The sequence below is a fragment of the Hydra vulgaris genome, chromosome 04 (genome assembly GCF_038396675.1).
Source record: "Hydra vulgaris chromosome 04, alternate assembly HydraT2T_AEP".
Classification (NCBI taxonomy): Eukaryota; Metazoa; Cnidaria; class Hydrozoa; order Anthoathecata; family Hydridae; genus Hydra; species Hydra vulgaris.
In genome coordinates this window covers 30,850,064-30,877,500 of record NC_088923.1, presented here as the reverse complement: position 1 = coordinate 30,877,500, position 27,437 = coordinate 30,850,064, and the positions used below count along the sequence as shown (strand labels likewise).

Here is a 27,437-nt window from a genome sequence, read left to right as displayed (position 1 = left end):
CGAATTTGAGATGCAGTCATGTGCTGAGCAGCAGCACGACGTACAATAACTCGTTTAGTACGATTATCAATTTTACGTTTGCCACCACTTCCCTTATAGGCTCCATAATTAACGCCAATCTTGAAGTAATTGTTAACCACTTTTGGAGATCTTTTAATTTTCTTTGCAATTTCCCGATTAGATAAGCCTGTATCTTTGTATGCTTTGATTACTGCTAATTCTTCATTCGTTAAACGCTTACCACGTCCCATTTCAAATAAAGGTATCAAAAATCAAATGTTAAAAACTTTATGAGCACTGATTTCACAGTCTTTGTTTAACTTACAAATAATAATAAAAAACTAACTCACAAATGCGTATCACCAGATCAAAATATACAAGTAAACTGAAAATAATTATTGATGCGGCTAATTCTATTTGTTACCGCAAATATCAAGTATTATACATTTTATGGTTTTATCAAATGTTCCGCAATTTAATTATGCTATATTATAATCTAAAAAGTTGTTGTTTGTAACAGTAATTATATGTGTGTGGATACAAAAGTTGTACCGCACAAACTTGTTTACAGATTTACAAAATATTGGATCAGCACATGGTGAGGCTAATTCTATTTTCTCCGCTGTATAAAATAGAGACATAACTTTACAAATCTTATCACATTACAAAATGCAGGTTGGAGTATCCACCCTAAAAAAAAAAAAACTTTTCATATTTATCAACTCAATAAAATATTACACATAAATTTAACACTGTATTTAATATGGGCTATGAAATCCTCAAAAAGTCCTGATCGTATCTAAAAGTTTATAACTGTTTATAGGTACAACTTGACTACTTTTTATACTACAATTTTTAATCACATGGAAAACATACAAAATATTTCATTAAAACTATTACACTTGTCAATGCTTCATTTTTAAATTATTTTGGGTAAAAAAATTTTAAATAAATAATTCAAATGTTTGAAAAAAATTGAGACAAAATGGAAAACAAACTTGATGATATTACATATAAATTTTTAATAAAAAAACAAGAATGGTGGTGCCTAATGATTGTGTATGCCACCATTAACCACAAAGCTGCTACCATGCTGTCTTCGCCTGCAAACTTCTCCACAACAGTTTTCTTCTGCTGTAGCTCCTAGCACCCCTGTTAGGAGATGATAGGTCCAGCTAAATGATTCCCCGTCATTCCCTCCTAACTGGACCCATCACAAAAATGAGCGACTGCTAGTCGGTCCAGGGTGCTGATACATGTATCTCTGATAGACACCATATGTAAGATCTAATGGCATTGAATTGTAAATAGATTAGTACTGAATTGTATTATGTAACATTTAATATAAACCAACTATTTGTGAAAGTCATTGGCTGAACAAATAAAATGAAAGACAATCAACTATATATTTTAAAAATGTTAATCAAAGTAAAAATTTAAATACTACTCTTGATTTTACTTCTACTGCACTTTGATGGATAACATAATAAAAATGTATTAAATAGTGTATGTAAATAGAAATATTATGAATTCAATAATCATTCAGAAAAATAATTAAATCATAATTTTACTAGCAGAAGGTTGTGCTGATTATAGAGAAGGTTGTGAAATTAAATGAAAAAATAAGTTGTAATAAAATAAAATTTTATTTGCTATTGATAAGAAAGGCATACACATATTAGAAATAATTGTTTTACGCATACATCACGCATAAACAGATTAGAAAATAATAGCTTTTTTAAACTTACCAATTGTAGCAGCTGAAGATGTATCTCAAGGTTAACAAAGTTGTAATAAAAAACAAATTTGCAATTGTCGAGAAATGCATACATATTAAAAAGTAACAATTGTTAAACTTACCACTCGTTGCTGATTGTATTTGTAATTTTATAATCAATACTAAAAATTATCCTATACAAATTTACCAGTGGTAGAGTGTAGATTGGACTAAAGATAACAAAAAAATTGTAAAATTACACAAAACACTACGTAATTGTCAAAAGTAAGTTACAAAAGTAACAATCGTCAAATCAGTTCTGTGTAAGATACAACCTTATTAACAAAATGAAAATAAACAATCAAAATATAACAGTAAAAATATAAGAATATATATTTATTAAAAAATACGCTAACATTAGGAATGTATATACTTTGGTTTATAATGGTATAATGGTATTTATTATGCATACTTTGTTTATATATAAATTATGTTAATTTGGTTGTAGTTATATATAAACGATGTTATTTATACTTATGAAACCTTACAAATAAGCATAATATTTAGTAGAGTCTAAACAATAAGTAAACATAAGGCATGCTAGTATAATGATTTAAATAATAGTCCAGTTATAGAAGTATACAATCGAAGTAAAAAAAGATAATAACAATAATATCTTTTATTATAGTTGAAAAAACACTAACAAATTTTTTGTTAGGAATAAACCAATGAAGAATCTGATTTGTATACTTATTTATATATGGTGTGTTAATAAAATTGTTAACTGATACTATCACTTAACAATCCATTCAAAAGCAAGAGTCTTTATCTGAAACATTATTCTTTTTATATGTAACATAAGAAAACAATAAGTTTTACATTTATTATTATTTTTTGTTTCAAACATAAGTTAACTATAATATTATTATGAAATAAAAGAAATTAACTTTAATCTGTTAGAGAATTAAAAACACTTTTATTTATATTTTGCACTTTAATTTTAATCTTAATTTCGCTTACCGAAAAAAACATCAACAAAAAAACAAAAATAGGCACCAAAAGTTCTACATTAAACTATTTGCTGGTATTTATTTTTCGTTGAAAATTAAACTATTTGCTGGTATTTAATAAAACTATTTGCTGGTATTTATTTTTCGTTGAAAATTAAACTATTTGCTGGTATTTAATTAAACTATTTGCTGGTATTTATTTTTCGTTGAAAATTAAACTATTTGCTGGTATTTAATTAAACTATTTGCTGGTATTTAATTAAACTATTTGCTGGTATTTAATTAAACTATTTGCTGGTATTTAATTAAACTATTTGCTGGTATATATTTTTCGTTGAAAATTGGCATGTGAATAGCAAATGCATGTAGAAAATTATTTTAATAATAAAAAAAGGGGATCGACATTTCTACGACTGCAATTTCATGTGTGAACATCAACCAAATTTTCATGCAAAATTTTCGAAAAAATAATCTATAAAAAAGTATGCTAATCATACATTATGGTTATAAAAAAATCAAGATTAACCTTTCGTTTTTTAAAAATAGTCTAGGTTCATATATGTTTCTAATAAGAATCACCACAAAATAACGTTTGCCTAGAACTACTTAAAAAAAATGGTAAACTTAATCTAACACAAATTAAACTATTTGCTGGTATTTTTTTTTCGTTGAAATTTGGTAAGTGAATAACAAATGCATGTAGAATACTATTTTAATAATTAAAAAAGGGGGATCGACATTTCTTCGACTGCAATTTCATGTGTGAACATCAACCAAATGTTCAGGAGCAAAATAATCCATAAAAAAGTTCAGTAACCATACATAAAAGTCTTGAAAAATCAAGATTAGCTCTTCTTCTTTCAAAAAAGTATCTATGTGTATATATGTTTCTAAAAAAAAATTCTACAAAAACACGTCTGTCCCACGCTGCCTAAAAAAGTGTTAAAAAAATGAGAACCAAAATTTTAGCATAAAAATCGGTTCCGTAAATCGCGATTTCCGCGTACCTAATATATAGATATACATATATATATTATATATAATATATACATATATATATAATATATATGCATATACATATATATATATATATATATATATATATATATATATATATATATATATATATATGTATATATATATATGTATATATATATATAATATATATATATATATATATATATATATATATATATATATATATATATATATATATATATATATATATATATATATATATATATATATATATAAATCAATGTATTAAACATGTATATTTTATATATATATATATTTATATATTATATATCTTTTTTTTCAATGCTCGAAAAACAAAATTATAAATTTTACTTATTTGAAGTAAAAAATGGCGTCTGATTTTCAGCATGTTTTTGGCAATATTCTCTGAATAGAAAATTTTCATCAAGCGTGACTTGTAAAGCGCCCGTTAATTGCTATCATAACAGTTATCAAAAGAAAACTTCCTAATAAAAAATATAACAATGGAAGTATACCAAGAAGGAGAGCAAAAAATGTGTCATCAACTGAACAAACACTTTTATCTTCGTCTTGAATTAAATACTGACGAGATAAAATACCGCAGTTCGTATTCGATTTTTTAAAACTCAAAGTAACAATCATAAAAAAAAAGACAACAAAGGTATTTTAATAGTTATAAAATTTTAGTACTTATTAAAGAATAGAAAAACATCAAAATAAATAAATATTTGTTTTGTTTTAATTTATTATTTTATAATAAAAACATAAACTTTTTTTCCAAATAAAACTATTTCTTGTTAAAATTCACGCTAATGTGTATTTGATATTTGCGTATTTATTTCGTATTTTTTTATGTGAATATATTTGTATAATATATTTTATCTGCATATTTAATTTTAACTATACACATATCTATAGAATGAATGAATATTTGTATATTATTATTTTAATTGTTATTATTGTTTTAATTGTAATATTTATTTTTATTCTAATATTAATATCAATAATAATAGTTATCATTAATATAGTTAAACTTTAATATATTTAAAATATTAGTTAGTTTAAACTTATAAACATTTAAAATATTAATTATTATTACTTAAAATGAGGCAGTTTTCCCCATTAATAAAAAATTAAATAATATAGTAATATTAAATATTATTATTTAATTGTTTATAAAAAATTTTAAGTATTATTTTATTAGCATTATTATTCTATTAGTATTCATAATGGTTTTTGCCGTGAACCAAGTTTTATTAGTTTTTATTAAACAATGTTTTAAAATTTACTTATGAGCCTAAAATAAGAAAAGAAGAAAAAGAAAACTTTGCAGCGTTATTAAAACGAGTTTTTTCTTTTTTTATTCAAGATTTATTTGCTAAACAATTTTACGACAAATATTTGCACACAAAACAGTTAAACAATTGAATATTTTAAAATGATATATTCTTGCTACATTTTTAGATAAAAAAATTTTTTATGTTTGTAATAAAGTTTTTGCCACTGGAAGCGAAGGGATATTTTTAGAAGTAGTTTTTAAAAACCATTTTTTTGTTAAAAGTTAAATTTTGCAAAAACTCAAGTTATATTTTAAGCATTAGCGGCGCTTAAGCCGCCTAACTCCTTGTTACAAGTTGCTTTTATTTAGTTATACTCTAGTTCCCGGAGTTCTTAGAATTTGTTTACATTTACTATTAATATTATTTATTTTACATTTCATGATTTAATTTTAATTTTTTATAATCTAGGAGAGTTAAAAAAAATCCTAATTTTCTGATGCCAAACTTTTAATCGAACCCTTCGTTATACTTTTTTTTCAAGAACTTAAATATGTCCTCCTCATACACAAAAAACGTCGCTGCTTAAAGAAAATATTTATATTAAATAACAAAAAAGAAAAATATTGAGACAATCGTATATCGATTAGTATTAATCCTTAAGGCTGAATAGATTTGATCTCTGTAACCTTTTTTTGTTTTACGACTTAAATACACAATAAACAATCAAATAACGAAAGCATCAAATTTTAAATTTGACAAACGCCGACGATTGTTAGTCAAATAAAAATACTTTATCTCGTAGCAAAATGAATAAAATCTTTATCATGTCTTTAATTAGAGATATTTTTTTAAGTTGTAATAAATACATAAAATTAATACATGTAGCAATTTTATAACCTAAGTCACTGGCGTTAAAAATAAATTAACAAAAAAATATTTAAATTAGTTATATAGTAATACAAATTAACATTGCTCTTTTGCTAACATTTCATAAGAACAATTAAATGCTTTTTCTTTACCAAACAGTTTAAATAGTCGGCAAAAAAAAGTTTTTTTCGCTCTCTGAAAATACAAAAGTCTAATGAATTTCCTTTGATCAAATCGATTAAAATATAATTTATTTTAAAATATTTATAATTTATTTTGAACACGTTTTAGTTATCTGATGTATCCTTGTAAAGCCACTAGTATTATATTTTCCAGATTCAAAGTTTTTAAAAACTGTTTTTTCTTTTTGCTGTATACATTTTAATCTGAATAAAAATATGTAGATTTTATATTTTACTTCTACTTTATTTTTCTCCTATTTTGTTCATATTTTTTTAAACTTTTTTTTTATTGCTATTATTTTTTAAATAGTGATTTTTATAAGTGAAGATGGCTTTTGTAGCATCAGATTTAAAGAATTTGTTTAAGATCAAGTTTAAGGCTCGCTATGATCCCCTTACCGATCGATATAACCGGATGTTTATGGTAAAGCTCTTGATGGCTTGTACTATAGTTACTGGATTGAACTGGTATGCAGATAAAGTTCATTGCATTGTGTCTGGTAGGCTTATTTACTTTTAACTTGTTAATTATAAGTTTACTTTTTTATATTATATTAGTGTTTTTATTGTTGTTATTACTATTATTATTGGGGTTGTTTTTGCTATTATTACTCTTACTGTTGTTGTAATAATAATAAAAATTAAAACAAGAAATTTACCATATCTTGTTAAAAATACCTTACTGATAAAATTCTTTGAAAATACCTACTGTATTACTATTATCATCATCATCATCATCATCATCATCATCATCATCATCATCATCATCATCATCATCATCATCATCATCATCATCATTATTATTGCTATTATTATTATTGCTATTATTATTATTGCTATTATTATTATTGCTATTATTATTATAATTATTAATATTATATAATCAACTACTTTCAGATTAGTATTATTTGCTTTAACTGGTATGAGTCAGTAAGTGGTATACCACTGCTGATTTCTGTACAGTTTCTTTTAAATTGGGTTCCATCCATTGAGTTTTAAGAATGGATATTCCATAAGAGACAGCAACTTTTTATATAGCACTGTGTCAAACACCCTGGCAAAATTCAAAAAAACAACTTCATCGATTATTACCATATTAAATTATCATGTAAAACTTTTATTATTTATTTATTTTTGAGAGTATATGAGGAGTCCATCTGCAAAACACATCAAGTCGCAAAAATGTTGAGTTCAAATTCTATATACTGTAATTTATCATCTCTTTAAATATTAAACCAATATTTTTTTGTCCTAAAAATGGACAAAAAAATTCTGTTTAATGCGCAACTAAGAGTAGTTTAATTTTTTTGTCGAAATCAATTTGCTTGGACTTAGCGGGTTTTTGCAAACGGGCTCCTCACACACATATTTATATATGTATGTATGTAATGCAGGAGAACAAGATCCTGGTGGTTTTAAACCTTTTGCATCTAGCACATGTTGGATTCAGGGTTTGTATGTTTACAAAGAGATGAGGTCTCGCATAGATGAAAGTTCTTATTATGGCATTCCAAAAGATATGGATTATGATGGACTCATGAACAACAAAGTGCTTTGTCCTACTGAATCTAAGTTGAGCGCATTAGCAGGTGTGGATTGCGTTCCAATGAAAAAGACTTTCTACTTGCAGGTTTAAATTAAAATTAAAGATTTAAAAAAATATTTAGTTTATTATTAATTTTAATTTCAGATAAATAAATTAACAACTTATATTTTAGTATCAATGGATGCCATTTTACTTAGCTACATTAGCAGTTTTATATTACTTTCCGTACTTTTTCTATAAAACTGTTAACAGTGATATTATTGAATTAACTGAAGAAATCACTAAGAATGAAAACAATTTAGACAAGATTATTGACCGCTTCTTTCCTTACAAACTTAATACACGAACAAGTGGAGTTTTGCGTTTAACTCTTCGACAATTATTTAATTTGCTAATCAAATTAGCATATGTAGTAATTAACTTTTTGGCATTTTTTGGTACCAATAGCCTTTTACACGGAGACTTTAAGGGTTATGGGAAAAAATGGTTGGATTGGACCAGGCTTAACAATACTGTTGCTTACGATTACATGGGTGTACGAGATCACCCTAAACCAGGTAAAAAATAATTTTCAATGTACCCTCTATTTTTATTTATTAAATTTCTAAAAATAGTAAAGAAATAAATTTTGTGTTCAAAGTAGAAGAAAAAAATATCGTTTTATTAAGTTTTTCAAAATTTAAGAATTTAACTTTAAGTTTTCCTTTAAATAGTATTCATGGTTTTTTCTGAATTTTATTTATGACTATATCAATCTAACGTTTGTCTCATCAGTAACATTTTTAGACATTTAGACAGCAGCCAAAATAAACAATAAAATACAAACTCATAGTTTGTATTGCAAATTAATATGTTATGTTAATAATTATGATTTATATAGTTATTAATTAAAAAAAGGTTTTTAGAGGTTTAGAAAGCGTACTTTAGGGTAAGTGAAAGTTGTATTAAATGTATTAGTTTAAAACAATCAAATCTAGTTTTTCAAAAATTGTTGTTCTTTTGTTCATCTAAAAATTTTCAATATTCGAATTAATATTAGTTAGTATTTTATAAAAGTTTGATAAAAAAATAGTTTATTATGATATTAATTAAATAAATTTTTTAAGGTAATGAGCTTTTACCTCCATTTGGATATTGTGAGCTGTATTCTTCATCAAAAGATATAAAGGCTTCATTTGGAAATCAGCACAAACTTTTATGTGAAATCTCACCACACATCTTATACCAGTACGTCTTTGTTGTGCTTTGGTTTGGAATGGTCTTGGGAATGGTTGTGTCAATTGTTGGCTTGATTATCTCAGCTGTTAGTTATGCAATTGGGTTTATTGGAATTAAGTAAGTCAAACGCGAAAGTTTATTAACATAATTTATTATTTTTGTTATTATTATATAACTTACATAATTTATTTTACTATGAAACCCATAATTTTTATAGCCAACATAGTCGTAACAGTGAGTTGAAAAAGTTATTTAATTCATTGTGTTATCGCGAGATTGAATATCTGGAACTTTTGAGAAAAAAGAACATTTCCCTATACAGTGACGTACTTTTAAGACTAAAAGACCGGGCTCATGACACACTGCCGCAACCACCTCACAATCCAAACGATCGTCGAAGCAGCATTGATAAATCCGATATCCCAATGTATCCAATAAAACGAAAAGGAGCTCCATCGTATTAGTAAATTTACTTTACATTTTGTATTCATATAGCCGATTTTTTTTTGGCGTTTCTAACTCTTTTTAACTTTCAATACCTGTTATTTTTTATAGTTTAAATGGTGAGATTAAAACTTTTCTCGATTTTCCTTAAGAATAAAATTTTATAATTATGTACGATAAAGTTTTACTTCATATGTTTATAACAATAAAATTGTGATTTTTGTCAATGTTGTTATATATTGTATCGTATTTTTTCTACTTTTTGGCTTTCGGTCTTTTGGTCAGGTTGGCTTATGATGGCCTGTTTCTTTTCTCTATAAAATTCTAATCTGCCTATTTTATTTTATATATCTAATTAATATTGACTAACGTTGCATAATAACCGATGATTAAAACTAAAAAATTAAAGACCTTTAAAAGCGTAATAGTTTTATAAAGCTCCAACATATTACCCTTTAATAATTTTATAAAAGTCCAGCATATTCTTTAATAATTTTATAAAGCTCCAACACTTTCTTCTATAATAATTTTATAAAGCTCCAACACTTTCTTCTTTAATAATTTTGTGACCTTTATAAAAATCGGAGTTTGACATACTAAATTAATCAATATATCCATCGTCTTTGTATAAAGTGTGTTGTAAGTTAAGTTTAGCGCGTTGTAAGTGAAGCATTCTTTTCATTTCTAAAACTTCAATCAAACTTGCGCTGTCTGTATGAAACAAATATGTTGAAGCTTTCACGTGTATTAGGTATATGCTCCAATTATGCTTAATGGTTTTTTTATCATCCCAATTTTGACATTGCTTACATTTCTTTGATAAAACCTTAAAGTCAGTCACAGCACCATTCTTTACAATTTTAGTTGTCTCAGCAAATAACTTAAAGCTTTAAGGCACATTTAAGAAAAAGTCAACGTCCTCTTTTTTATCAAACTTTTTAAATTTTACCAAAAAATTTAAGAAGTTTGATAAAATCAAACTTCTTAAATAGCTTAATCTTAAATAGCTTTATATCTTTCACTTAAACCATAAAATTTGGGATAAATTCATAGACCAATAAATTGCCATGGTAAATTATTACGAAACTCATTACTTTAAAAATTAAAATCATTAAATTGACTTGTCATTGACTTTTTAATGTGTCATTATTTGTCTCGTGTCGGGGTGAAATGGGACAAGTTAGAAAAAAGTTCTGAACATTTTTTTATTTTGTCTATTCTACTCATAATATAACATACCAATAATTTTTCAAGGGGGAAAGGGAGATAAAAAAGTGCCAAAAAATTGTTGGCATTTATAATAATATTTATAGTTAATCTTTATAATTTATAATAATATTTATAGTTAATCTTTATAATTTATAATAATATTTATAGTTAATCTTTATAATTTATAATAATATTTATAGTTAATCTTTAATAAACTTTAAAATGTAGTGTTATAAAAATATTTGATGTCTTCAATAATCTGGGTGAAATTCCGAAATAAACCAGTATTAAATATTTTTTTTCTATAATAAAAATCATAATCACATAATCTAAACATTGAAATCTTACCATAAACATACGGAATTTGACAGTTCACTTTCCTTTTTGCAAAAATAACTTTAATACTAAAATTGCAAATTAAAGCAGCGATAAAGTTTGACAGTTTCCCATCCAAATCTCTTGTCACAAATCAACCCATCAATAGTAGTTGCAACAACATCTTTGTTTTATATAGTTGTTTTAACCGAATATAAACTATGTTTTTTCAGTAAATAAATTTATTTTCTATTCCATCATTTTTGATATTTCCTTTTGCAAGCACATACTGAAAGGTGATGCTTATTCTTACAGATGGATAAACACAGAAATTTTTTCAAAATGGTTTGATTATTTTTGCGGAGTATGGACATCCAAGCAAGGATATTGGAAATTAATTAAAAACTATATACAGTATCGGACAAAACGAGTACAACCAAATAATGCTAATTTAGTTTCTTTATATAAAAGTGCTGCATTTTTTCAATTTAGAGAAATAACTATGTAACTGTTTAGAGACAAAGTTCTTCAAGTTTTATTCATCACAAAGTTCATTATTGTAGACGAAAATTAATAAATTAATTAAATGTATTAAAAAAAGTTGATTTCCTTATTGACAAAACAAGTGCAAGTCGACAAAATATTGACCAAGCTGTATTTCGCTATCAATATTTCGTGGCGAATCCTTTGTTGTCGATCACAGCCTTGCGTCTTCGAGGCATAGATTCGATCAGGTGATCAATGAAACTTTGTGGAATCGCTGCCCAGGTTTTTTGGATTTGTTCAAACAGTTGATCCTTATTACGAACACCTTCGCAATTAATTCTGCGGTTGACGATCTCCCACAGGTTCTCAATAAGGTTGAAATCCGGAGATTGAGGCGGCCAATCCATCACCGATAGGTGGCTGCCTTGAAACCACTGCTTGACTACTTTTGCAATGTATTTCGGATCGTTGTCTTGCTGAAAAACCCATTCTATTGGCATATCCCATTCAGCATGAGGTAACATAACATCTTTCAGGATATTTTTATATATGAAACGGTCCATTATTCCATCGTTTCGATTTATTGGACCTAGACCGTTAGCAGAAAAACACCCCCAGACCATTACATTGTCTCCACCATGCTTCACGGTCTTATGGCAGTAACGTAAATCGAGGTGTTTTCCGGCCGGTTGACATACATGGCAAATGCCATCGCTCCCAATGATGTTGAACTTCGATTCATCACTGAACAGGACAGTTTGCCATTTCTGCACATTCTAGTCAATATGAGATGTAGCAAACAAGTCTTTTCTTCTGGTTTTTTAGTGAAATCAGCGGTTTCTTTGCAGGGCGTCGAGAAAACAATCCGGCTTCAACAGCACGTCGTCTGATTGTTCGGTCCGATACAGACAGCTCTAATTGCTTTTGTATCTCGACTGATGATATCCAGGGATCCTTCTTGACTGATGATATCCAGGGATCTGACGATCATAGAATCCTCTCTAGAAGTGGTGGAACGCGGTCTTCCACCTTTGTAATCTGCTGTCAACTTCCCCGTAGAACGATATTTGGAACATAGTCTTAATACGGTCCATGTTTTCACGCGATATTTATCACAAATAGTTTTTTGTGACAATCCACTTACGTTATCGCCAATAATTTTCTTTCTTAGTTCCAATCCAAGACTGGGAGCCATTTTTGCACTTGAAGTCATAAAAATAATAAAAATAAATAATCACGCTTCTCAAGGCTTACCGTGTTACACTTACCTTGTGATGATACAATAATGCTCTGTGGAACAAAACGTCTTGGTTGGATGTGGACTGTATTGATGTAATAAAGCGCTTGTTGTATTTCAGTTCATGTATTGATGTTCTTCAATAAAACACTTTGATAAAACTCACTTCGATAAACTGTCTTGATAATACTGACTGATTGACTTCCATATACTGACTGAGTTACATGTCGATTTACATGTCTCTTATATAGTAAAATGAACCTGTGTGAACCTTTTCTGGAAGATTCTAGATGCTTCTTTTCGATGCTTCTGGAAGCTTCTGGATGCGTCTGGATGCTTCTGAATGTTTCTGGATATTTCTGGATGCTACTGGATGCTTCCAGATGCTTCTTTTGGAAACTTCTTGAAGCTTCTGGAAACTTCTGGATACTTCCTTTAATTATTAAAAAATTTCCGTGACGTTGAAACGGACCAGACTTAAGAAAATGAAACAAACCAAAAATGTTGCACTTGTTTTGTCCGCTGCAAAATGGCACTTGTCAACGAAATTCTGCTTGTGTGCTGTCACCTGTCAGCTGATTGCTCATGTCATGGCATGCTATGACTCCAGACTCCTGAACTGTTTGCTGTGGTAGTATAGTTCGTTTCGTTTTTAAGACATGTAAAATTAGGAACACTTTTTAGCATTGTTCGATGTTGGTTGCAAATGTTTTGTCCAATACTTTTTATAAAAATATGAACAGGCAACAGATAAATATTAACTATTGACGATGTGTTCGAAATCAGGAAATGGGTTAGCTTTTCATATATTTACAGTTATTTTGAAAAAAACTTCTTCTGAAACTCAAGAACACATTAATATAAAGAAGTAATTGTAAAACTTTCACAGATGTAAAAAAAACCTCTCACATTGTTAAACTTTTTGCTGAGATATTGCCATATCCTACTTCACCTCATGTTCCATTGTACCCTTTTCTCCTCTAACTTCAACTCTTTTAAACGTAAGCTTAAAGAATTTATTTTTACAATTGATGCTAAATAAAGTTTTATAATTAAAGATATAATAAAGATAATGGAATGCTATTTTGAATAATAATAATAAAAAAGATTGGTCTTGGAAAACTTCATCTTTTAATGAAAGATTAAAGCTAAGATTAAAGCAATATTTAATGTTGTAAACTTTTTCAACAACCTGAGAATGTTATCAAACTCATATTTGATTGTATTAAAAACAAATTAAGCTCACCATTAAGCTCATCATTAGGCTCATCAGGAAGTCAAACTCATTAGTCATTGATTATGACGTCATTATAGACGTAAACCTTTTTAAACAAATAATTGAAATTATAGACGGAAACAAACCTTTTTAAACGAATATGAGCAATTTATTAGAGAGTTAAACAACTTTAAAGAAATTAAAAATAATGTTAGTAAACATGAAAAATACAACAAAGAGTTTAAGACAAACGTGCTGAATTAGAAGACAGTTCATCGCGTTGGTTTGACAAGGTTCTGACTGACATTTTTTCCAAAATTGAGATTATGACTTAATTGGACTATTTGTATCATGAAAAGCAAGATAAACTAAAATTTACTGCGATCTAGCGTAAAATAAGCGAACTACCAATGTGCCAAAGTTCTATCTGAAGGTTGAGTTAACTAGTATCTAGTTTGACAAGGTTCCAACTAACAGGTTAAGGTAAACACTAACTGCAGACTATTCCCAATTTTTTTAGCTAAAATATTATGAAAGAGAATTTCATGTTCATCAAAAATCATATAAAAACATTGGTCTCAATATCAACGTATAGTGTTCTAGTATTACGCTGATGCAAAAAAAAAAAAAAAAAAAAAAATTATGCGGCCGTGGCGTAGTGGTTAGAACGCTTGCTTTATAAGCAGGAGACCGAGGTTCGAAACGAGCTCTGGACATATTTTCGCGTCACGGTAAGGAAGGAGGCGTGAGCTTCCTGGTTAAATGCACTTCCGCAGTGCTCTGTGACAAGACCGTTAGGACTTCTTGGGGCACCTAAAATAAAAAAATAAAAAAAAATAAAAAAATTAAATGTCGCAAAAGCGCTGATACTTGCGACATTTTTTATAAATCTTTTTTCATAATGTTAAATTGCGCAACAAAAAGTTCTGGTTTCTATCTGCGTTGAAATAACTATTAAAAACAAAAATAAATGACTTTTAGGTAAAACTCTTTTTTAAAATCTAATAATGACAATTCAAACTTATCGTTAGTCGATGTAAGTACATTTTGCCGCGCATATCCTTAACAGCCAGCCGATGTAAGGACGTTTAACTGTGTCTAGCCCCCAACGGCCAGTCATGCATGTTTATTACCCATCGCTAATGATCAATTAATGAATGTATAATTTTGAATATAGTTGATGAACATGTACAGTTTTAGTATAATTTTAGTTTTCTACATCATACACATTAGAAATATTAAAAAAATTGAACAATTTGTAATGAAACATTTATTAGAAATATTAAAAAGTAGGCTGTATTATTAATAAAAATTTTTTTTAATGATTTAAAAAGACTTTTAAAAGTACTGTAAATTAAGATAGTAATGTTGGAAATGAAACTATTTTTTATGAGAGAAAGCAAATGGTGATTAACTTGGCAGCATATTGTACAACAACCAAACAACAATAATGAGCATTATGGACTGAATCAATGATGGACAATACTGGCAAGCATTTTTCTAGTGCCTTTTGCTTGATATTAAATGTTGTGGCAAAGAAAAAGCGACACGAGCAACTTAGTTACTTGGTCTGACAGCTTAGTTATATTGTACAGTTATATTGTTTAGTTGTTTTATTTTGTTATTTAGGTGTCCCAAGAAGACCTAACGGTCTTGTCACAGAGCTCCGCGGAAGTGCATTTAACTAGGAAGTTCACGCCTCCTTCCTTACCGTGATGCGAATATATGTTCAGAGTTCGTTTCGAACATTGATCTCCTGCTTCTAAAGCAAGCGCTCTAACCACTGCGCCACAGGTGCGTAAATATAGTAAACAAGATTATTTGTGATGCAACAATATCTTACAAACAATGCGTTTGCCACTCATATATCAACACAATCCCAACAGTATCTTTTTAATGGGTCATTTAACACAAACTCTGGTATGCCAGAATCTAGTTGCGCCAACTAACGCATAATACGCCAAAATATATAGGGTAGAGCGGGGCTAGTAAAGCAATTTTTACTAAGTCTATCAGATTTAATTTGTTTGAGAGGATATTGTCTAAAGTTTACGAACTGCTTTACTTGCCCCAGCGGGGTAAAATGAGTAACTGTGTTGGGCAAGTTATGCCATCAGCGAATAAATGAATATGATAATAAACTTGGACAAATCATCAATGAAACTATTGTTAATAGTAAGCATGTCTATAGTTTATAAATTTATTTATATTATAAACTTTAATAACGTAAATAAAAGAATAAAAATGAAAAAGGAAATCGTAAGAAAGTGTCGTAAAATATTCAATTTTCATTTGAACTTTGAAGCCCAATTTAAAAATTTCTTATTTTAAAAATATAGAGTAAGCTCTAAACTCAATTACTTTCTTAAAGAAATTTTTTTTTTTTTTTTTTTATAGAGAATTTTTTACATTACATAAATATATGAAAATTGATAAAAAAATATTTTAAAAATTAAAAAAAAAATCGATTTTTAAGAAGAAAAAAAACGTTTACTTTTCTCCTTATTATTTGGGAATGGAAACTAGTTCAATTTTAATAACAATTGATCAAGATATTATGAAAATCAAGCAAATTTAATTAAAAATACAATGAAAACTAATCTTATTAGAAGTTAAGTTTACAAAAAAACTATTTTAATCAAATATGAGAAATAAAACTATTTATTAATTAAATAAAGTTATTTCATCGTCAGAAGCAGGTATTCGGCATTTTTTCATGCAAAAAAACTCTTCACCGATTTTGTATTATTTGGGTAAACACAATCGACAAACCCAAGAATTACAACTAAAATCTTCACATTGGTACTACATGTTGTTTTGAGTTGGCAGTGCTTCTTCCTAATTTCTGTGACCTCTTGATGTCTTTGTTTTGTCTCGATTTTTTTGAATGTTGCTCTTGCTAAATTTTATCTGAAGCTTCAATGAAGTGAATTTTGCTTTTCTTTAATTGCTTTGACTTTTGGCCTCTTTGTCGTGCTTTAGTTTCTCGAGCACCTTAGACGTACTTAGAAACTGCCCTTCAACTCTCGGAATGTTGACTCTTTTGGTTTTTTTTTGTGTGTCAATATGGTGGCGCTGTAAAACATTTTTCAAATTGCCTACAAGTCTTTCCGTAAAATAAGCTCGGCTAAATTAATAACTATTAACTAGTTTAGCCTCGCAAAGCGATGTGCAAAGTTGATGCCTCGCTAAACTAATTTATAGTTATTTTAATGCATGAGTGTGAACAATTATCATATTTTCTTTTCCTTCGAAAAATATTTATATCGGTTTTTCGCTTATAACTTTTTTCCGGAATTAGCAAATTCAATTTTGAAAAGAGAAAATTTTTGAAAAAATTTTTCTAAAAAACAGCCTTTTTGGTTTAGTAAAAGTTAATTTTTTTGAAAAAAACATTTTTTTTGCTAGGGTGAGAATTTTAAAGTTTGTTAAGACAAAAATAGATTTTTAAATTTTCTTCTAATAAATAACACTGGTCAATAGCTGTTTTGGTGCCGGAGTATTTGTAGCTGATTTTATAAGAATTTGATCCCCTAAATTCAAATATAAAGTTAGATCTTGCCTTTCAGCTTTTTTGGTGCCGAAGTGTATTCAGTTGATTCTATATAAACTTGATGCCCTGAATTTAAATGTACCGTTAGATTTTGCTTATTAGCTTAAATTTTTACGACATAAGATTTTAATGAAATATACATTACATTATTTTCAGTAAAATGAAATTTTGATTATTATATTCTACAAATATATAATTATATACTATATTACACTTTATTATATATATAATCACTATATACAAAGATAAAAGAAAAAAATATGTATGAAACAAACTATAGTCACTGAACACTCCGGAAGCTTCTTTTCTATATCGGTATCTTTTTAAACTCCTGAAGTAATTGCCACCATGTACGTATCCGATCTTCCTTGGTAGTTGTTCTACAAAGTTTTAATACCTTGGTGAAATTTTTCACTTTTATCCTCACTCATAAGTTGTCTCTTAAATTTTCAGGAAAACGGTTTAAATAGCTGCGTAAAGAGTGCTTCTTAATACTTATATTACAACCAAGGGATTTGAAGCTGCAAAGCATCTCGTTTACTACTTAAATATAATTTTGGCGTTTGCCCAGAAAATTTATGACAACTGCAATAAATTAAGATCAAGTTTTTTGCTCAGCCTCATCCATTAAGTTCACGAAGGCAGAGTCATTAATGTCTTTTTTATGGAGCGTCATATATTCCTGCTTTAATTTTGTACTCAACTGTGGCATTTTCTTTCCTATATACCTAAAACACAATTGGCTTTTATCAAGAGTTTTTACGAATTGTTACATAAATTCTAGCTTAAAATGCAGTGGAAGAAAAATTTTCTCTCTTTTCAAAAATTTTCTCTCTTTTCAACTAAGGCGTCGTTAATGACAGTCTTTTTCCCATCAAGTCTATGTTTTCTCTCTTAAACCATTTTTTTTCTAATCCAGTGGTTTGTTTTGTCTCTACTATTTCAGAGACATAAGAAGTAAGGATATTGGGTGTAACCACTTTGCTGTCCAAAGAGAAAGAAATGGTGTTATATTCTTTTTGACGAAAGCAATAGTGCTATATTCTTCTTTTATTTTCGTTGAGTAAGCAATTGTTATTAAACCAAATTTGTTCTTATACGTGCAGAAGAACACATTTCAAACATCGCTTTAAGCTGTTAATAAATTATAGCCAATTATCTTCAAATATTCAGGATGACCCATTTTTTACAGGAGTTCTCTAATTTTGTGACAAAATGCAAGGTCCTCTTATTGAGAGAAGAATGGTAGCAGATCCTTTTCTTGTATACGGAAGAAAGTATGTAATTCAGAAGCTTCTTTTTACAGGTTAAGATTACTGGTGAGATCATTCAACTCATCTTGGTTGAAACGTTGTGAAATTGATGATATTCCCTCATAATTACTGACACTTTCATTAGAATCAGAAATGTGATCAGAAGAACAAAATTCATCCTCACAGAGCTCTAGTAGCTGGAGAAACGTTGGGATTAGCACTTCCTCTGAGTGAAGAACCGGTTGTTTTGCAGAGACTAAATCAGGATAAGTCCACTTGCTACGGTCACTTCAATTGATTCCAGTAATATTTACTTGGCAGAAATAACAGCCATTGAATTGGTTTTGGGGTTCTCTTTAAACGATTGGCACGCCAAACTTTACACTTTTACTTTTCCCGGTAGTCCACTCTCGTAAATGTTCTGTACAAGCTTTACAGATCTGATTTGGTTCCCAGGTTTTATATTAATCCCCAAGCCGAACACCAAAGTATCAAAGGTAAATCCTATTTACAAAGTTACCGATTCTTCTTCACTACTCTGTTTTCGTTAAATATATATATTCTCCGCATATGTAGCAAAACACATCAGGGTGAATCGCACAATTTCTTCTACTTTAACTCATTTTATCTTGGTGTAACAACAAAAATACAGCAGCAATCTATAATAAAGTACGTTTTAGGTTAACATAATGAGAATATTTTTTGAAACAGAAGTATCACTCGACACCGACTTTCATCTATTTCACACGGCGACAACTCACATACTAATCTCAAATGTAGTTTAAGGTCGCTTCATTTACAATATGGCTAGTCCTCCCCGTGGATTTTCCTGTAACTAACTGACATGTAAACTGACAATATGACAAATATATATAATACAGTAAACAAACCTTGTATATGTGAGTTATAAATTTGCAAAATGGAGTTAGAACCTTAAACTTCGTTTAGAACTGCACCTTAAAAAAATTATTTTTTAAAAAACTAGACCTGATAGAGAAAAACTGTTTTTAGATTCGGCGACACAAATATTTAGATTCGGCGACACAAGCATTTAGATTCGTCGACACAAATATTTAGATTCAAGTATTTAGATTCGGCGACACAAATACTTAGATTCGGCGACACAAATATTTAGATTCGGCGACACAAATATAGCTGAAGTCAGATGTAAAATATTGACCTCAAAAAAGAAAAGAAAAAAAAAGAAGGATGTTCTTGTTGCTTCAAGTCTAAGCATATTTTTTGTTCGAATAAGTTTTTTAATTAGTGCAACTGGCACTTGCTCATTAGCCTGTGTCATATTGTACTACAAAATTTTCACGTATATGACAATCTTTGTCATATGCATGAAAATGATCATATTTAAAGCTTCAGCTTCTAAGGTTATGTGCAACAAGATTATACTGAGTTTGATTTCACGCATAGTACTACTCATTAAAAAAGTTGTATATTTATAGCAAAAAAAATTAAAAACTTTATAGTCTTAAAGAAAAAAAGTTTCATTTTTCTGAAAAATAAATTTATTTAAATAACAACATCTAAAAAATGCACAGTATCAGTATGTTTAATTTTTACTTTGTATTTTTTTCTTAGATATTTCTATCTTAACTACCGGTTATTTAGTAACATAGCGGAAAGCTTTCTTCTCTATCCTCTTTAATTTGATCTTGAAAAAAATAGTCTTGAATATTTCTCTCAGTGCAGTCATTTGTTATTTGCAAGTTTTTGACAAACTGAATTAACCTTCTGTAGCTCTAAAAAATTTTTCTACGCCCAGAATCTCCGTTAATTGTTTTATTGATAACTTCTTTAGATAAATGTTAAAAAAAGATACAGCTATCAGAGCCAGCAAGGTTAGGAAAAGTCATGCTGCACACCCTTTAAAAATCATATGTAACATGACCAAAAAAGTCTGTTGTTGCTCTTTTTAGGGGACAAAGTTTATACCCTTGGGTACCTAAAACTTAAAAAATTTAAATCTTTTACTGACATTCAAGCCGGAGATTTCACTTTGAATTTGATTAAATAAAATTACTGCTTTTTTAAATATTTGACAAATGTATATGTGCCTCCATCATCAAATACATCAGTTTTTAGCATATAATGAATAAAATAAAAGCTGTAGCTAATAAAAAACTAGATAATTTGGTTTTTATGAATATTTCATGTTTCGGAATTATAGAGTTGAGAGAGGGTTATAACCACAAGTAGCCTCCTCATCTATAGTGGCCTTATCGGCCTTGGGGGAGGTGAAGTAACAAAAAAACAAACAAAAAAAAACAAAAAAAATTTCACAAACATTTATAAATGTTGAATAAAATTACAAAATATAAATAAAACTAAAATATGAGGATTTAAAAAATTATAACAAAGTGCCACAAATTGTGCTAAATTATCATTTTTGTCATTTTTTCCGGGAAACACCACTGTCTTCAGATTAACCCATAATGTGATATCTGTATGGTACAAGTTGTGTATGGTATCTAAAAAATTGAAATGAACAAAGTCTTGGAGTTTTCAGTGAACAGGCAACAGAGACTTCACATGTCGATTTCAAGGTTCACTAGGAAAAGATACAAGAGACAACCAAGCCATTCTGATTATGGTCATAATTTGCTCAAGTGTGTTCTTGACTACAATTACAAGCACTTGTAAAAAAAGACAAGTCTTGGTCATTAACCACAAAGCCATCATAAAGTCATTAAAATACCAAAAGAAGAATATTTGAAAGAAAGAATTATTGTGTTGAAAAGCTTTGGAAAATTTTGTAGATCATTTTGTCTCCAAGTGAAATTGTTTATATAACTTGTGTTTCCTTTGTGATTTATTTTGTTGGAATTATTAAAATCCTTTTAAAAAATTGAATTTCAGCAAATATATATATTTTTTTCAAGGTTTTAGTGAAATATTGCTCATAGGTATACTTGAGAGAAGCACATATGCATTTATCAAATATTTAAAAAAGCAGTAGTTTTATTCATCAAATTCAAAGTGAATTTTCCAGCTTGAATGTCAGTAGAAGATTTGAATTTTTTATGTTTTAGGTACCCAAGGGTATATAAGGTATTTCAACAACCAGCAAGGGTATTTACTTTGTTTCAAGTTCCACTTATAACTCTCATTGTTCACTGTCAATATCTTGTTCATAACTTTGGTCATCTAAATTATCAAAATATATAACACATAAGCGATCAATCCTTATTTATTGCTCCAGCTGCGAGAGTTTAAAGTTATCAATGACTTAACCAAGAAAAACTATATTTTACTTGACTAACTTGTGGTAATCACCTTCAGCACCTCATTTTAACAACACCCAAAGGTATTGTTAAAAAGCACATAAGTCAAGTAGGTTAGAACTACTTTGGTTTTTACATAAAATACTAAACCAGAAAAAGAATCAATTCAAGATTGTCACATTCTTTAGCTTGTTTACCTTATTAAAGATTTCTGACCAGATCTTTTTAAATATGACATAAAGTGATTTTTATAGACTCTTAGTACCTCCAAACAAACTTTCGAGCAACTTTCGAGAAATTTGGATTTTATACATATAATGCGTACTAATATTACTCATAGAACTCATAGTGTATTAAAGTCAATAATATAAGAAAAAACGACTATTACTCCGCGGCAGTATTACTCCGCAGCAGTTTTACTTCGAGGTAACTGATTGTATCTGAATAACTGATCTATACAATCAAAGTATCGAAGTTAAAAATCTCTCAAGCTTAAACTTCTTACTTTGAGTTCTTCGTTATGTAAACAAAAAACAGAATGTCTTCTGAATTCAGAGCATCTTGAGTAGATACACTTATTTTCAGTTTACGATTAATTAGAGATGTTGCTCATGTTTCATAAGTTAACTGTCGATTTGAAAAATTAATTTTTTTGCCTTTCAACATAGAGAGATAAAAACATTTTCAATCGTCGCATAGAGAATATAAGTCATCATATTGAAAAAATAAAAAAAGCGTCTTAAAACATCTAAATAAAACAATCCCCAAAAAGATTTCTTGGACTTTTTAAATACCATAATTTTGCTTATCTTTTGTTTCAAATCTGATCTGAATATCAAACAAATGACTGTCAAATGGCGAAACAAACTCTTTCAGAAAAAAACTATGATAAATTGATTGGTTTTTTTTATGTTTTAGCTTGAAATTATAAAAATGCTTACGCTTTTCCACGGTCATTTTATTTTATTTCTATATATTAGATAGTTAAGACCTAAAAAGGATAAAAAAATAATAAATAAAGTAGACAGATTGCTAGTCTAATTATCATGCTTTAAAAGTACGCAAAAATTGATTTTTTGTTTATTTCATTCTTTATTTATATTTAAAGCCTTTAGTATTCTATAATTTTTTTTAACATTATTAATCTTCTTCTATTAATGTACCAAAGAAAGTAAAATGTAAACCTTTATCTAGTAAAGCAGCTAAAAACTTAAAAATCTATACATCCTTTTTCTTACTTTCCTTCTACAGTGAAACGTGAGCAGCTCCTAAGAATTATCTTCATTATGAATGTTTTTAAAATTTTTTGGTACTTAGATATATAAATATAAAATCTATAAAAAAAAATATTTGTGGTAAGCATTTCACAAAGAAACTAAAACATGATGCAATTTTTTCTATATATGATTTCCCAATACATTAAAACAATAAGATACCAATCCTAGATCACCAATAATATCATCAATAAAGTAAGTCTATGATTGCTGAAGTCAACAACATTAACGTTATGGAAAATCAGTTCACTCACATTTATTGCTGTTTAGATTAAAATTTTTGTATCCAAAATCAAATAGATTTTAACATTAGACTATTATATTGTCAGCAAAAAACTAAACAACTTTGGATTTATTTTTTACAGTTTTTTTTATGAGCTTGGATGAATGATTGTGATTTAAAATTATTTTGTATAAATATACTTTTCTAACTAATATTATTATATTAACTTATTTAATTTATTTAATTTCAGAGAACCATGTCTAAAACCACAAAACAATTATTTCGTCGAATTAAAACCCATAGAACTAAAAAAAAATTTTTTTAACATTATTATTTTTACTCCGTTAAAGTATATAGTCATGTTAAGAAAACATTTGATAATGCGCTTTCTCATCCGCAAACAATTCAAAAATGGTCTGAAGGTGTTGACTGGTTCCCCGAATTTATTAAAGAAGATTTAGTTGCTCTTTAAAACCAGGTGAAAAAGGCTCAGGAAATTGATCATAGTGTTGTGTGTTCAAAGAAGTTAGATAAGATGTCTATTAGAAAAAAAATTGAAAGGATATACAATAAATGTTTGGGTTATATTGATTTTGGTGCCAATATTAATATTAATGATAATTTACTCGAAACAAATATAGTCTTAGCTTTTATGGTGATCTGTTTGAACAGACGTTGGAAACTTTCTGTTGCATGGAAATTGGAAATTGAAACTGGAAATTACCTGACAGGTAATTCATTTTGAAGAGACTTATGACTAGTTCTCAAAATGTAAATAGTTGACCAATATTTTAACTGTAACCGTAGTAACTGTAAGTCTCACAAAATGCCATTAGAAATCCAAAATTTAGGTTTTTAAATTAGCAATTTAAAGGATAGTGATGATATTTTTGAAAGCCATTTTTAGCTAAATGATTATGCATATTATAAGCTTCCAGAACTTGAAACACTGCCATTATATGTTGTTGATGTTGTAATCTATATTGCTAGGTTTTTAGTTTGCCAAGTTAACCAAACTGTAATATATAATTCCGGAATTGATGCTTTGACTTTAGATGAAAATACCTCTACACTTGTGACTCTGAAACATTATTCTTTATATCCAAAGATCAGTCTAAATTTATCAGCTGAAGTAATTTACTAAAGCAAATTGGCTTAAACAGAATTTATGATATTTGAACTAGCAGATAATTTAAATAAACTGAACATTATTGAACTACCAGTGATCAAATGTTTTCATAATATGCACATTTCTGTTTTTAACTGTTTGCATGATCATATGTTTGATGAAATCCGCAAAGTAATCATATAATATTTTTAGTTAAAATTATTACCGGTAAATATTTAAAGTTACGATTGCACCACAAAGTTGAGTTAACGAAGCAAGTTTTATTTTCTAATCAATAAAAAAATATTTAGTATATTATTATGTAACATATAATAAAACAAATAAAATGTATTAAGTTATGTGTTTTATTCTAATATGTGTTTTATTCTAATAAATCTAAATGTGTATTAAATGTTTTTTTATTCTTTTATTGTATTAAATGTTTCTTTAGTCTAAAATCGTTTTTGTTTTTATTGTTGACAATAAAAATTATCGTAAAAAAACAAAAAACAAGTATTGTTTTTATTGTTGAACATTGTTTTTATTGTTGACGATATTGCTCAAAAGTAACGTTTTTTATTTTTTTTTATTATTTCTTTTTTGTAGTAGGGTCGTTTCCACACCTACCGTGAGTCGACACTTACCGTAGGTTTTAAATACTAACATAAATTTTGCAAAAAGTAGTAATTATTTTTTTATTTTTATATTTTGTGTATCAACAACATTGTCATGCACTTCTATTACAATACATAGAAACCGCAATACATAGTTACTTAATTGAACTCAGTGGGTTTATTAAGTCAGCCTATGAAAATGCTTTTTATTTTAAGTACCAGCTGTTAGAAGCGTTTCAAATAAAACAAGGAAATTTATGAAGATAACATAAAATTTTATTTCTAAATTGACTTAATCAGGTAAATAAAACATGAATTATTATTACTATTATTAAAACAACTCATCATTATAGTATCAATGTAGTATTTTTGAATGTACGATAAGTATGAACTAAAAAAAATGTCATTCCATACATATCGTATGTCCAATGAATAATCAATTTGTTTCTTTTTTACTATAAAAATAAATATTTTACTTAGATTATTTTACAATGGCACGAAAAAAATATAAGACAAAACTTTGTAGTTCAAAACGAAGACTTCAATATACAGATAGTCAATTACGTGATGCTATTAATGCTGTTAAAAAAGGTATGGTTATGTACAAACCGAGCAAGACGTTTAGAATTCCTTATCAGACGCTTCGTGATAAAATACCCGGAAGAACTTCTTTGAAAATACAACACTGCGGGTATGAATCAGTTCTAGGTGAACAAATTGAAAACATGTTAGTCGAGTGGTTACTAACATGCACCAGAATGGGATTTGCCATGTCTGTAGTACAGCTATTAGATACTGTGCAAAAATATTTGAATTCCAACAATATAAAAACAAAATTTACTAACAACCGTCCTGCAAAAGGTTGGTTTTATGTATTTCTTCGCCGCCACAAACAGCAATCTCAAAAACGAAGTGAATACTTAAACCGAGCTAGAGGAGGAGTAACTGAAAAAGCCATAAGAAATTGGTTTACTGAAATTCCGAAGCTTTTAGGAGAAAACGCTCAATATTTAAATGATTCGATGCGCGTTTTCAATATGGATGAGAATGGTTTTCAGTTGTCACCAAAAACTAATTTATTAATTGGTGAACAAGGAAAAAATACATATGAAGTAAGTGCTCGAAGTAATAAAAAAAGCATCCCTACTTAATTTGCAGTAAATGCCAGCGGAACTTTTACTCCATCATTAACAATTTTTAAATATGTTCGTCTTCCAAATAGAATTATAAATGCTGCTCCATCAGAATGGGGTATTGGAAAAAGTGAAAATGGTTGGATGACCGCAGAATGTTTTTTTGAGTATATAACAAACGTTTTTCATCCATTTTTGATAAAAGAAGAAATTCCTTTACCAGTTATAATTTTTTTTGATGGTCATGTGTCACATTTTTCTATCGAACTTAGTGAGTATTGCTCTAAAAATGGAATAATTCTTGTTGCTTTGTTCCCAAATGCAACACATATTTTGCAGCCGCTCGCTGTGGCAGTTTTTGGGCCAATGAAAGCAAAGTGGAAATCGTTTTGCCGACAATGGCGCATTAACCATGAAGGACAAGAAATAAACAATGAAAATGTACCAGAAGCATTAAATTCTTTTATAATCGATCCTTCTATGGCAAATAATATTAAAAGTGGTTTTAAAAAAACCGAAACTTTTCCATTTGATGCTAATAGTGTTGACTACAAAAAAATTGTTCAAAAATTATCGGAGTCAACTGTTCCTCCGGCTCCTTATTTAGAAGAAAACCATTCAAGTGTGACTTTATCAGCTTACTCTCCCATAACCTTTATTGAAAAGTGCATTGATTTTAGTATTTTAGAGCAGTTTAAATTGGCTGACAAGCATTTAGGTTGGAAAGGTGGTCTTGAATACCTCCAGTTGTATCATTTTTGGAAAAGAGCCTTATCTGAAACATATAAGACCATAATTTTACCTGATGAAATACAACAGGGTAATAAAAATCTATCAACAACTGTTAATTTAGAAAATGAAAAAGGTATAGCCGATATGGAAATGCCTGATTGCAATAATGCAGCTGTTATAGAACCAAAACCAGCTTGTTTCAGTTTAAAAATAGCAGCAGAAATAATAAATCCAATCGAAAGTGTTTTAATATGGCCAAAACAACCAGTCCAATCGTCCAAGCGCAAAGTACAACGTTTACCATCGGTTGTAACATCTGAAACGTGGCAGCTTATTCAGAAGACAAAAGTGCAAGAAAAGTCAAAAATAAAGGATGAAAAATTGAAAAAGAAACAATTAGCTGCAGATAAAAAGTCAAAAGTAGAGGAAGAAAGATTAAGAAAGAAACAATTGGCTATGGAGAAAAAGTTATTAAATGAAAAAACTAAAAAAGAAAGAAAAAACATGAAAATTAAAAAAAAAAAGTTGCAAAAGAGTCAGAAAACGAGTTCTATTTAAATGTTGATAATAATTATAAAATAAGAC

At 28.3% G+C, this 27,437-nt stretch overlaps 1 long non-coding RNA gene across 4 annotated transcripts in view; it reads left to right on the top strand.

Moving 5' to 3' along the window:
• The window catches only part of LOC105847492 (innexin inx3), a 72,664-nt gene extending 45,227 nt beyond the window's left edge, over window positions 1-27,437 (top strand). The window contains exons 1-6 of one of the 4 annotated variants that reach the window (XR_010638173.1): window positions 4,172-4,387; window positions 6,366-6,555; window positions 7,450-7,685; window positions 7,774-8,158; window positions 8,708-8,936; window positions 9,037-9,490. This is a non-coding gene — a long non-coding RNA (innexin inx3). Of the gene's footprint in view, window positions 1-4,171; window positions 4,388-6,364; window positions 6,556-7,449; window positions 7,686-7,773; window positions 8,159-8,707; window positions 8,937-9,036; window positions 9,491-25,467 lie in introns of those variants that run through there. The other 3 variants (XR_010638174.1, XR_010638175.1, XR_010638176.1) reach the window with 3 other exon arrangements.